Source organism: Phodopus roborovskii, unplaced genomic scaffold (genome assembly GCF_943737965.1).
Source record: "Phodopus roborovskii unplaced genomic scaffold, PHOROB, whole genome shotgun sequence".
Classification (NCBI taxonomy): domain Eukaryota; kingdom Metazoa; phylum Chordata; class Mammalia; order Rodentia; family Cricetidae; genus Phodopus; species Phodopus roborovskii.
The window spans coordinates 18,121,494-18,133,071 of record NW_026126418.1 but is presented as its reverse complement, the minus strand read 5'-3'; the positions used below and the strand labels follow the sequence as shown (position 1 = coordinate 18,133,071).

Here is an 11,578-nt window from a genome sequence, read left to right as displayed (position 1 = left end):
AATGTCAAAGACCTAATTGTATTAATGAAAAATAGCAGGAAGCAGACCCTGCAATTGATAAGCAGAGTAGGCAGATCAGGTGATCAGCTAATGCTCTGCTCCATAGTACAGGGCCATATATCATTAGATCATAAATTTAAAAATTATAATTACAGTAATTTAAAACTAATCAGGTTAATGTACAATGAAATGTTGAATAACCAATATAACAAAGGGATAACTTTGAAACCCACACTTTGTGGTTGCTTTTGTTAGCAGCTACACAAACTAGCCTTGCTGATAAGTAGAACATGGAAATGAGTAAAATAGGGAGAATTGTAAAATCCTACAAAGATCAAAATCACTCAGAAATTGGGACAAAAAGATTTTGAAGTTATTTTAAAAATAACTGTCAGTTTTTGCCTTGATTGGATTAGATATTAAGCAGCTTTACAGAAATAGTGTTACACTGATAAGAATCCCAGTATACCCCATGTTTTATTTATCATAAGAAAAGTTGTATTCCTATTGTTCAAGCTAAAACAAAGACACTGTTTCTTACATGACATTCAGGATTCTTAACTAGACACTGTTAGAGAAAGTGTCTACTACATGCTGTCTTTCTAAGCTTGGAGAATTCTATTGAAAAGTGGGTAAGTCATGTATAATGGCCCAAACACCAGATTCTAAGAGTCTTTCCATCAAAAGAGATAATTAATTCCTGGGAGAGAAGTACAATAACAAGATCACTGAAATTCATGGGACCTTTTTTAAATACCCTTGGAATGCAGGATACAAATGGTGTATCATTGCACATCACATATCCACTGCAAGATTCACCATGAATAGAGCGAGTCCTATGAAGGCTCTTCTGCAACCGTGGCAGCCTCCAACTTTCAAAATTAAGGACCAGAAACAGAAATCCAAGATCATCTATACATAGTGTATTAAAAGAACCTATTCTAGATCAAAGCCCTATGTTGTCAGTGAAACATGTTTGTTTTTGGAAATAGAGAAGGATTTTTCAATGGAGACACTATTTGTTACATGTTGTTTGGATATCTGCAAAGGCACTGGATTTCACACTGAAAGTCCATCCTCCCACGTCTCTTCTGAACACTGAGGAGCAAACATTGAGAGCTTCATCTGTTGAGGTATGTCCTTCAACACTGCTGATAATTAGTTGATGCTGCAACTTTTTATACACTGAAGAATATTTTTTTTAAGTTTGTCAATGAAAGACAGATTATTTCATCCTCACCCCAACTTTTTATGATACTTTTGAAACATTTTCTACATTTATTTCATGTCAGACAATTTGAGACCGAAATATGAATAGGTATATTAGATCCACCTGTCTTTGTTTTACTCTGGGTTGCCTCACTTAGCAGCTGCAGCTAATCATGAAGTTGAGCACAGTTTAGCTTGACCACACATCAAAAATCCTAAATAGGAATATTGAGGGAGTAAATATAAGCAAATATAAGTAAATATAAGTAAATATAAGTAAATATTCCAAGTATGAACACATAATTAATTTTGGGATTGTGTGTTGTGAATATTACATCTCTGTAGCTTTTTTTAAAGCATTAAAAAGGATTCCTTCTAAGTTACTGGAATATTAAACATTTCTCCATATTGCTGCCTGCTGTATTCGTGCTTTAAAAATAAATTGTAGTCTTGTAGTTGTTCCCAGATACATGATGCATGCTTTCCCATTTTGGGCTTTTCTCATAGTAAATTGTGCAATACTGTTCTTGTTCTCTTTTATAGAATGGTGATGAAACAGGTAAGTGGAGGGCAAGGAAATGATCACAAACAAGTTGAGTGATAACAGGAAGAATAAGAACTCCTATTTGTTTCCTACAATTCTTGAACTGATGTACTTCATCACTGTTGAAAACATTTCCACAGTGCACACAAGGGTTTTGCAACCTCTACTATATAAGGATATACAGTAATAGTAACATAAGGATGGACTAAAATGAAAGAGTCCTTCCAAAAATACAGCAACACACATTATCTGATTGAGTGAAATTTCAAAAACATGTATAAGCCTTTTGTCTGGCCTCTTTATAAGTCTGCATCAATGAGATCATTTCTGAAATGTTATCCTAGTAACAGATCCTATTTAATATAATTTGTTGATCAACACTTGTTTAACCAGATAATATGGTTATATAATTCAATAATTTGTAGTGTATAATATAAAATTTGAAGGTAAAAATAACTAGAAGAAGAAAAGTAGTCTAATTAACATTGTCAAATTTTCTGCTAATCTGAGGCAGGAGCATAATTTCTTTGTTCTCATGTTACATAGAAAGAAATATGCAAATTTGTAGAAAAATGAGGACAACCATCTGCTTAGTGTAAATGAAGAACTGAACCACCAAGTGTTTAAAGAACCCTTACTTGATATCCTATGTTTAGTAACATTTTTACATCAGTTTCTGTTGTTTTGTTGCATTTTATTACATAAGTAATTACATATTGCATATGGGATGTGGACTTAGTTAAAATCATCTGTATTTTCACAAGTAATTTTAAAAATGCTACTATTAATATTATATTAATGTGACTCCTTATCCTGTTTCTACTGCTATTAGCTTCCATAGCTACTACTAACTATTGAGTGCCAGTGCATGGCAGCCAAGGTCAAGGCTCAGTTTGGGATATTGGTCCATCTGAGGTTGTTTTATACTCAAGCTCACTAATACTTTCCCACTTAAATATAAATTAACTTTTCTGGCTGTCCATTTCCTATGAATAAACTATAGAAAATTTACCTTTACTTTAATGGTTACTGAACTGAGGTACTATATACCCCACTATCTGTTGTGAATTTTACTTCCTCTGGGAGATTAAACTGAACTACTTCTATACTGTGAGTCATACATACTTATGAGTCAGCATACTTGTGATTGCATAGCATACATTGTACATATCCATAATTTTCCAGGTATCATCTCTGAAAGGACAATTCTATGGCCTTAAGTAGTCATGAGTACATAGAACTATTCTTTCTGCAGTATTAAAAGAAAAATTGATTATATTTCATTTAATAACAGAAGCTAAACACAAAATTATTAGAATATAAAAGTTACATAAGCATGAATTTTATCATTTTTTCCCTAGGAAATATGATTAACTGTCTCATGAACTAGATGGAATACAGGAACAATGTGACTGAGTTTGTTCTCCTGGGACTCACACAGAACCCGCACATGCAGAAAATCGTATTTGCTGTGTTTTTGGTCATCTACATAGTCTCTGTGGTAGGAAACTTGCTCATTCTGATCACCATTACAAACAGCCAACTGTTGGGTTCCCCTATGTACTATTTTCTGACCTATCTCTCTTTCATTGATGCCTGCTATTCCTCTGTTAATACTCCTAAGCTGATTGTTGATTCACTCCATGAAAGGAAGTCCATTCAATTCAATGGATGCATGACCCAAGTCTTTGCAGAACATTTCATTGGAGGTGCTGAGGTGATCTTGCTTACTGTCATGGCCTATGACCGCTATGTAGCCATCTGTAAACCACTGCACTATGCAACCATCATGAACAGACGACTCTGTAATTTACTTGTAGGGGTGTCATGGGTTGGAGGCTTTCTTCATGGAGGTATACAAATTCTTTTCATTATTAGACTACCTTTCTGTGGCCCTAATGTCATTGATCACTTTATGTGTGATCTGAACCCGTTGCTCGATCTAGCATGTGTTGATACACACATCTTAGGGCTCTTTGTTGCTGCCAACAGTGGCTTCATCTGTTTGTTAAACTTCCTCCTTCTGCTCATCTCCTACGTGATCATCCTGTGCTCCCTAAGGACCCATAGTGCAGAAGGAAGGCACAAAGCCCTCTCTACCTGTGTTTCTCACATAATAGTGGTTGTCTTATTTTTTGTACCCTGCATATTTGTGTACCTGAGACCTGCAGGTACATTACCTTTTGACAAAGCAGTTGCTATTTTTTATACTGTGATAACTCCCATGCTTAATCCATTGATCTATACCTTGAGAAATAGTCAGATGAAAAATGCCATTAAGAGATTGTTTAGTAGAAAAATTCAGTCAGAGGGCAAATAAACTGACAAACATGCAACTTGTGATGAACTGGAGAAAGAGCGCAATAGATAGTTTGGATGATATCAATATGGAAGACACACTTACACATTAAAGAATCAAGTAACTGCTAAAAGTGTGTTGCAGTGAGGGAAGCAAAAACATGTGCTACAAATGGGAAAGACCCAACTCAGATTGGTTAATTGTCACACCAACACTCAACATAAAAAGCTCATACATACCCACACATATTCCTTGGCTCTGACTAATGTCAAGTACCAATTTTCTATATTTGCTCTCCTCTAGAAAAACTCTGAACTGATGAGCTAACTTTATAGACTTTTTCAGGTCATAAAATTGTGGTTTCTCCTTTCAATGCTGTTCATTATGTAACTGCACAAATAATGCTTTTGGAAGTAAAGTCTTGAGTAGTGATCCTTTGTTATTTCATAATTTCATTAGTAACTTAACATAGATATTTTTTTTCATGCAGTGACTTTCTTTTCCCATGGTAGGTGCTGACTGAAGAAAATAATGATTAGAAAACTATCCAGGGCATCAGTCATCTCATTCATAAATGCTCATAGATTTTTATCAAAACTTCCAAAGAACAAATACAATTTACCAGGCCTGCTGAGCAAGCAACTTTTCATACTGAGCCATCTTGCTCAACTATAGATTTTTTTTAAAGAAAGTAAATTATAATTGTTTCATTTTGCCCTTTCTTCTCCTTTGTCAAACTTTTCCTTCCCAGCACTCATTTGCTTCTATTTCTTTAATTGATTTTTAATATTCACATGTATAAATTGCTTATATTCACTGTGAACACACTCTTGGTCACGCTCCTGACACATAATTTGACAGAGCCACCCATAAATGCCTGAGATGCAGCACTTTTCCATGTTTATTAACCTACCTTGTGTGAATCAATAAAGTTAATCTGATACAACTAGTAGTGTTTTTCTCTATGACCACACATGTTTCTTGATGGGGGTGTCCTTCTGTATGTATGTTTCTCTTACTGGGGACCAGGCTGGGACAAAAAACTCAGCTACAGTTTCTGAATAAATTCATCTAATCATACAGACCTTTGTAATGTAGTATAGCAACTCACAGGTCACAATTTGAAGTAGATATAAATCTACATTGGACTAGAATCTAATTCAGATGTTGGGAGTATGGAGAATATGCAATGTCTTGTCTTGCATTAGCATGCTCTCACAGATGGCCATGATAGTTTCCCCAGACAACGTAGGATAAATCTTTCTGACCAGAGACTGCAAGTTACAATGGAAAGATAGTTATGTTGCATATGGAGACATGTTTATTAACACATTCAAATACGCATCTCTTTTATTGTATTATTTTAAACCCATTCAGTATTATAATCCAGAACTTGGGGTTTCACTCTTTTTATCCCTCTCTGATTAGCAAGTTCCTTATCTCTATTTGAGAATTCTATAAATCAGAAATGTAAATGTATTTATTCATGTTTTAAAATTTATTTTCCATATCAACCACAGTTTCCCCTACCTCTTCTCTTCCCATTCCCTCTTTCACCTTTCTGCTCCCCATATACACCTCAGAAATGGTAAGGCCTCCAAAGGAGTCAACACAATCTGGCATATCAAGTTGAGATGTAACCAAGCTCCTCCCTTCTGCATCAAGGTTGATCAAGCCACACCAACATAGAAAAGGGGTTCAAAAGAGCAAGCTTATGTGCAGGGACAGATCCTGGTACCATGACTAGGGGCCTCACAAACATAGAAATCTACTCAGCAGTCACCCACATGCAGAGAGCCTATGAAGGCTCCCTACCTATTGGACTAGAGTCAGTGACCTCCCACTTGCTCAGGTAAGCTGTCTCTGTAGGTTTCCCCATTATGATTTCTCATACAATCCCTCCTCCATCTCTTCAACTAGATTCCCTGTGCTCAGCTCACTGCTTGCCATAGATCTCTACATCTACATCTATTTCCATCAGTTACTAAATGAAAGTTCTATGATGACAATTATGGTAGTCATGAATGTGGAAAAAATGAGAAGGCCATTTTAAGAAAGTACTAATAGAAAGAATGCATTGAGGAAAGTTATCTGTTGTGTGGGGGAGAAAATAGATGGTCTCACCTGATGTCTGGTCTTAGTCTAGAGGCTTTGGAAGAAGAGTAAATTATATTCTACTACACAATTGACTGGCTGTGGTGTTTAAGGAAGAAGACTTCATTTTATAAATGTATGGTAGTAGTTATTGTCCACTAAGAGATCTTAAAGGAGTAACCATAAATTACATTTGCCCACAGAAAGGTAAAAATATTAATTCTTGGTTTCCAAACACATGGAAGTTGGAGAATTTGCATATATGCCTGTTAGAGTATATGTAAGTGGAATTTAGAAATATCAATTTTGCTCTCCATCTTCACCTTTAAGATCAGATTCCAATGTCCAGTCTTGCACACTCAAACCATGTGATGACCCAGTACCCATCTGTCAATCTTGTCTTCTCTGTGTCATATATCTCATTGCCATTTGTTATCTTTCTCTTTAAAAATATTTTTTAGAATATGTTTGTATGTATTAATGTATATATATATATTACTTATATATACATATATTATATATGTATATATAATATATGTATTCATGTGAGTGCTGGTCCCTTGTAAATAGCTAGAAACCAGAAAAGGATGCCAAATTTACAAACATAGTATAGAAAATTAGACAAGTTCTATAGAGTAGTTATTGGTATATATATTTGATAAACTCTTCCTTTACACACTGCATTGGATGATGAAATAAGAGTGCTTTCAATGCTCAACTATTTTCAGTTTTATAGAATGACTACTGTACAATACAAACTTGTTTAGTTTTTTTTTTTTTTTTTTTGGTTGTTTTTTCTCTTAGAAGGAAAGGATTTGAAGACATAAACACAGATAGAGTTGGTAAGACCAAGTCTTGATTAATAAATTTTCAAATATACAAAGACCAGTACTATTCTGTCTCCATACAATATGTAATAGAAATTTTAAAAGGATTGTAATATCACCATTTAAAGAAATGTAAGTGTTGCCGGATGGTGGTAGTACATACATGCCTTTAATCCCAGAAGCCTGGAGGCAGAAATAGGTGGAGACCTGTGAGTTCAAGGATCATCTGATTTACAAAGTTACACAGAGAAACCCTGTCTTGAAAACCAAAAAACAACAACAAACAAACAACAAGAAAGAAAGAAAGAAGGGTAGAAGTAAAGAAAAAGATAGAAAGGTGTTTGAGAAGATGAACATTTTATCCTGATTAAATGGCATATAAATATAATCAAATTTCTTGCAGATTTCAATTTATAAAAATAAAAAGTAAATATGCTAACAACTTGAATGTATGGTTTTCCAAAGAAGACATATCCCTATGTACAAACCAAATAAAAATGCATTCATTGGCAGCAACAGTCATGAAAACTACAGCTCATTGTCATAATGATGTACTAAATGTCAGCTGAATGTATGGTGTTTCAGTAATAAATAACAAATACTGGCAAGACTTTGTAGAAAGCAAAACTCTTCCCTGCTGTTTGTGGATGTATATTGGTGAACAACATGAAATAGCATATGGGTGTTACAGACATATGTGCAAAATCTTGGGAATCAGACTCACAAGCTCATGAGTATTCTTTATTCCAAGAACTATTACCCACAATAAACAATGTATGAGAGAAAATGTTATACCAGAAGGCTGAATGAAAAAAAAAATGTGATATAATTATAGAATGAAATATTTTTAAACTTTAAAAAAATCATCTGTTTTAAAAATATATTTTAATCATGTTAGTATTACCTTACGAAAGTAAGATTTGGAAAATCTAACATTGTCGATCTCAGGCTTTATTAATCTTTCCCATGTATGAGACATGTTACATCATAAAACCCTTGCCCATTATTTCTGGCATTGAGCATATAAAATAGGTATTTACATCAAATATTCAATGATATGTTATAAATTTATTCTTAAAACTTCTTACTTCATAACTTGTCCTGGCAGACAAGCCTATCCAGTGTCTGCCAGAATCCTAGTGCTACTCCACCCACAAGAAGAGCCCATCTTCCAGTGCACTGATCAGAGCCTTCTGAGGGCTGGGGACTGCACACATGGGACCCTGATGGGAGTTGTCATTCTGTAAATATGTTTCTCTTATTGGTTAATGAATAAAGCCCTGTTGGCCAATTGGAAAGCAAGATGGGACTAGGAGACAAGGAGGCTTCTGGGAGATGCAGTAGAGAGGAGCTAAAATGTAGGAATAAGAGGAGTAAGAGGTCTGAACTCTCGGTCCAGTAAGATAAGACCACATGGAAACACTTAGATTGATAGAAATGAGTAAATTTTTAAGACACAGTTAGCCAATAAGGAGCTCTAGCCACTGGCCAACAGCTTTATGACTAAGAGAGTCTCTCTGTGTTATTTTGGGACTGAAGGGGCTCTGGGACTTGGCTGTAAGAAAACTGCTCATAACAGGACCCCATCCCAGTGGACCAGCCCATCCAAAGTCTGCCAGTATCCTAAGTCCCACCTCCTCCCATGGGATAATGTAAGCATGGGACCTATGCCAATGTCAGTGGCTCCTGTTACAACCAAAAGCAGTGAGGATAGGGCTGTACAGAGTTGATGCTTCCCATCACCAACTACACCACTCTGTAAAGCAGACCCTGCTCCTCCCCAGGGCATCACTGTAGAACGCTACCTCTTGGTAGAGGTGCCAGTAAGCAGGCACTGAATATTCGAGAGTGGGAGAGATAGCCCCTTGGTGTGTAGCACCTTGGGAAAGGAGAGATACCCCTGCCCCTTGTTCCTCATCAACGATACCTACAGCAGGCAGGAAATGCTTGTCCCAGGATCATGAGAGTGGGAGAGCTGATCTTGCCACACACTGGCTGTAGCATTCAGGACAGTGGATCCTGCACCTAGCCTGGACAGCATAGTAGAGCTGACCTTTCTTTTACCCCTGACCCTGACTGCCTAACCTCTTCCTGCCTATCTATTAACATCTCATCGCTTTATTCAACCAATCACAGTGACACATCTTCATACAGTTATAAAATAACACCACTCATCCCTTGCCACCTATGACAGGAGGAGAGACAACCTCAGGGACATAAGAAGAGAAAAACTGTCTCTGCTCCTCACCAACTACAGTAATCCATAGAATAGGCCCTGCCCTTTACCTAGGCTTGCTGTGATGGTGTGAGTACAGGTGAGCTGCACAGGAGGTGTGAGAGCAGGAGAACTAACTCTGCTCCTTGTCTGCCACACTGGGTGAGCTAGGTGTACAGTGCTAGAGAGCTACACTAGGTGGCGACAATAAGTAAAAGCTGGCAGGCTGACCAACCCAGCTAAGACACAGGCACAGAAAAATGACTACAAGGTAGCTCACTCCAACACCCACTTCATCTATGAACTGCTGGAGGATTTGAACAGGCTGGACCTGCAGACCCAAAGCTACAGGATCACTAGAACACAAGTCAACAAGAGGATGTTCAAGAAGAGGTCCAGTGAGAGCCCACTATTGACAATGTAGCAGAAACCTAGAATCAGACCAATGGCACATTGCAATGAACACTTACAAGTGAAGATGAATTAACAGAAGGGTATAATTTGTGACTGACTCACTCGGCAATACTATAGCTTCAATGCCAAGATTTTTAAAAAAAATTGTGGGGATTTTTGGGCATAAAATTTTGATCTTTTAAATATTATGTTTTTTGTTTAAATGGTGAAGAGTTAAAAAGGCAGAGGGCAGAATCAGTGTGAAGAATGAGAGGTATTGAGATGCATGCTTTAAAATCCACCAGGAATCAATAAAAAAGTTAATTAAATATAAATAAGGAGTATGTGCACACATGTGGACATACACAGACATACATAATCTCAAAAAATTACACACATGTGCACTGTACCTTGAAATAAAACTTCTATAAATTAGTGAGTAAACTAAATTCCTTTAATTGAAGAACATGAATGAAAATGTAATGAGGAAACATAATCACAATCAGAAAATATCTTTAATAAAGAAAATAATTTGAGAGAAGGTAAACATTCCAGTGCTCCGAATATAAGATATTTGACCTGCACATGGACATAATAGGACTCAACAATTAATAATGTGACTGAGATAAATACTCACATCACCTTGCCACATCTTTTCTTCCAAAAGAATAACTTGATATTCATTTCTGTATGCATCAATTTTGTCCATCCTCAAGAAGAAACCAGGACATGATATTCTAAGCATGTAACTGAAAGCTAAGAATTTTCTTTATTAGAATAAAGACAACTTTTGATTTCCTTTATATCACTTGAGAATTTTTTTGCTTCACAGCTTCCTCATGGCATTTTCACCTCTGCATTCCTCAGTGTATAAATCAGAGGGTTCAGAAAGGATATACAAATTGTATAAAACATCGATATCATCTTGTCCATGGGGAAGGTAGTTGCTGGACGTGTGTACATAAATATGCAAGGCACAAAAAACAAGACCACTACAATGATGTGGGAAACACAAGTGAACAGAGCTTTTTTCCTCCCTTCAGCACTGTGGTTTCTCAAGGAATACAGAATGATAACATATGAGACCATGAGCATGAGGAAACTCACTGTGCAAAGGGTCCCACTACTGAACATCAGGAGAAGGTTGATCACATATGTGTCTCAATAGGCACGTTTCAACAGTGGCTGCAAGTTACAGAAATAGTGATTGATCTCATTAGGACCACAGAAGGGTAAATTTACGGCCAGAAATATCTAAACTAAAGAATGCACACAAGATCCCATCCAGGCTATAGCCACCATTATCCCACAGACTTGGTGGCTCATAATGGTCATGTAGTAAAGAGGCTTAAAAATGGCCACATAGAGGTCAACAGCCATGAGGATAAGGATGAAGATCTCCAGGGTACCAAATAAATGTAATGCAGAGGCTTGGATCATGCACAAACTGAAAGAGATAGTGGCCTCTTTCATCAGGGAATCCACAATCATTCTAGGAGCTATGGTTGTAGAGAAGCAGGTGTCAGAAAAGGATAAATAGAACAGGAAAAACTACATGGGACTCCCAAGTGTCTTGCTAGTCTTGATAGTAGCAATGATCAGCAAATTACCCACTAATGTCCCCATATAAAAGAATAGGAAAATGACAAACACTAAATTCTGCCTGGGGTCCTGTGTCAGTCCAAGGAGAAGGAATTTGGTCACATTGATATTCAGCTGCATGGTTCATGAATGAGAAGGAAAGAGTATGAAATGTGTCATCTGCAAAAGATAAAGAAACTAATTTTACTAAGTGGTATGGTAGATTATTTAAAAAATATTTATTTCTCATAAATGTATGATCTAATTTTGGATTATTACAAAGTCATTCCCACTCTCTGTATCAAATTTCAAGATCTGTGTTAGTGTCACAAAAGCGGTTGAAATTGCTACTCTATCCACAACACTCTCTATATACAAACTCAACTGTCTTTAGCATGGTGCTGATTAATGTTTCA

The 11,578-nt window shown here is 36.4% G+C and overlaps 2 pseudogenes; one reads left to right on the top strand and one right to left on the bottom strand.

The window, feature by feature from the left end:
• The first annotated feature begins 3,134 nt into the window (after positions 1-3,134).
• On the top strand, positions 3,135-4,073 carry LOC127222294 (olfactory receptor 4C46-like; annotated as a pseudogene).
• Positions 4,074-10,407: 6,334 nt separating this feature from the next.
• Positions 10,408-11,303, bottom strand: LOC127222295 (olfactory receptor 4C16-like; annotated as a pseudogene).
• Positions 11,304-11,578: the final 275 nt, after the last annotated feature.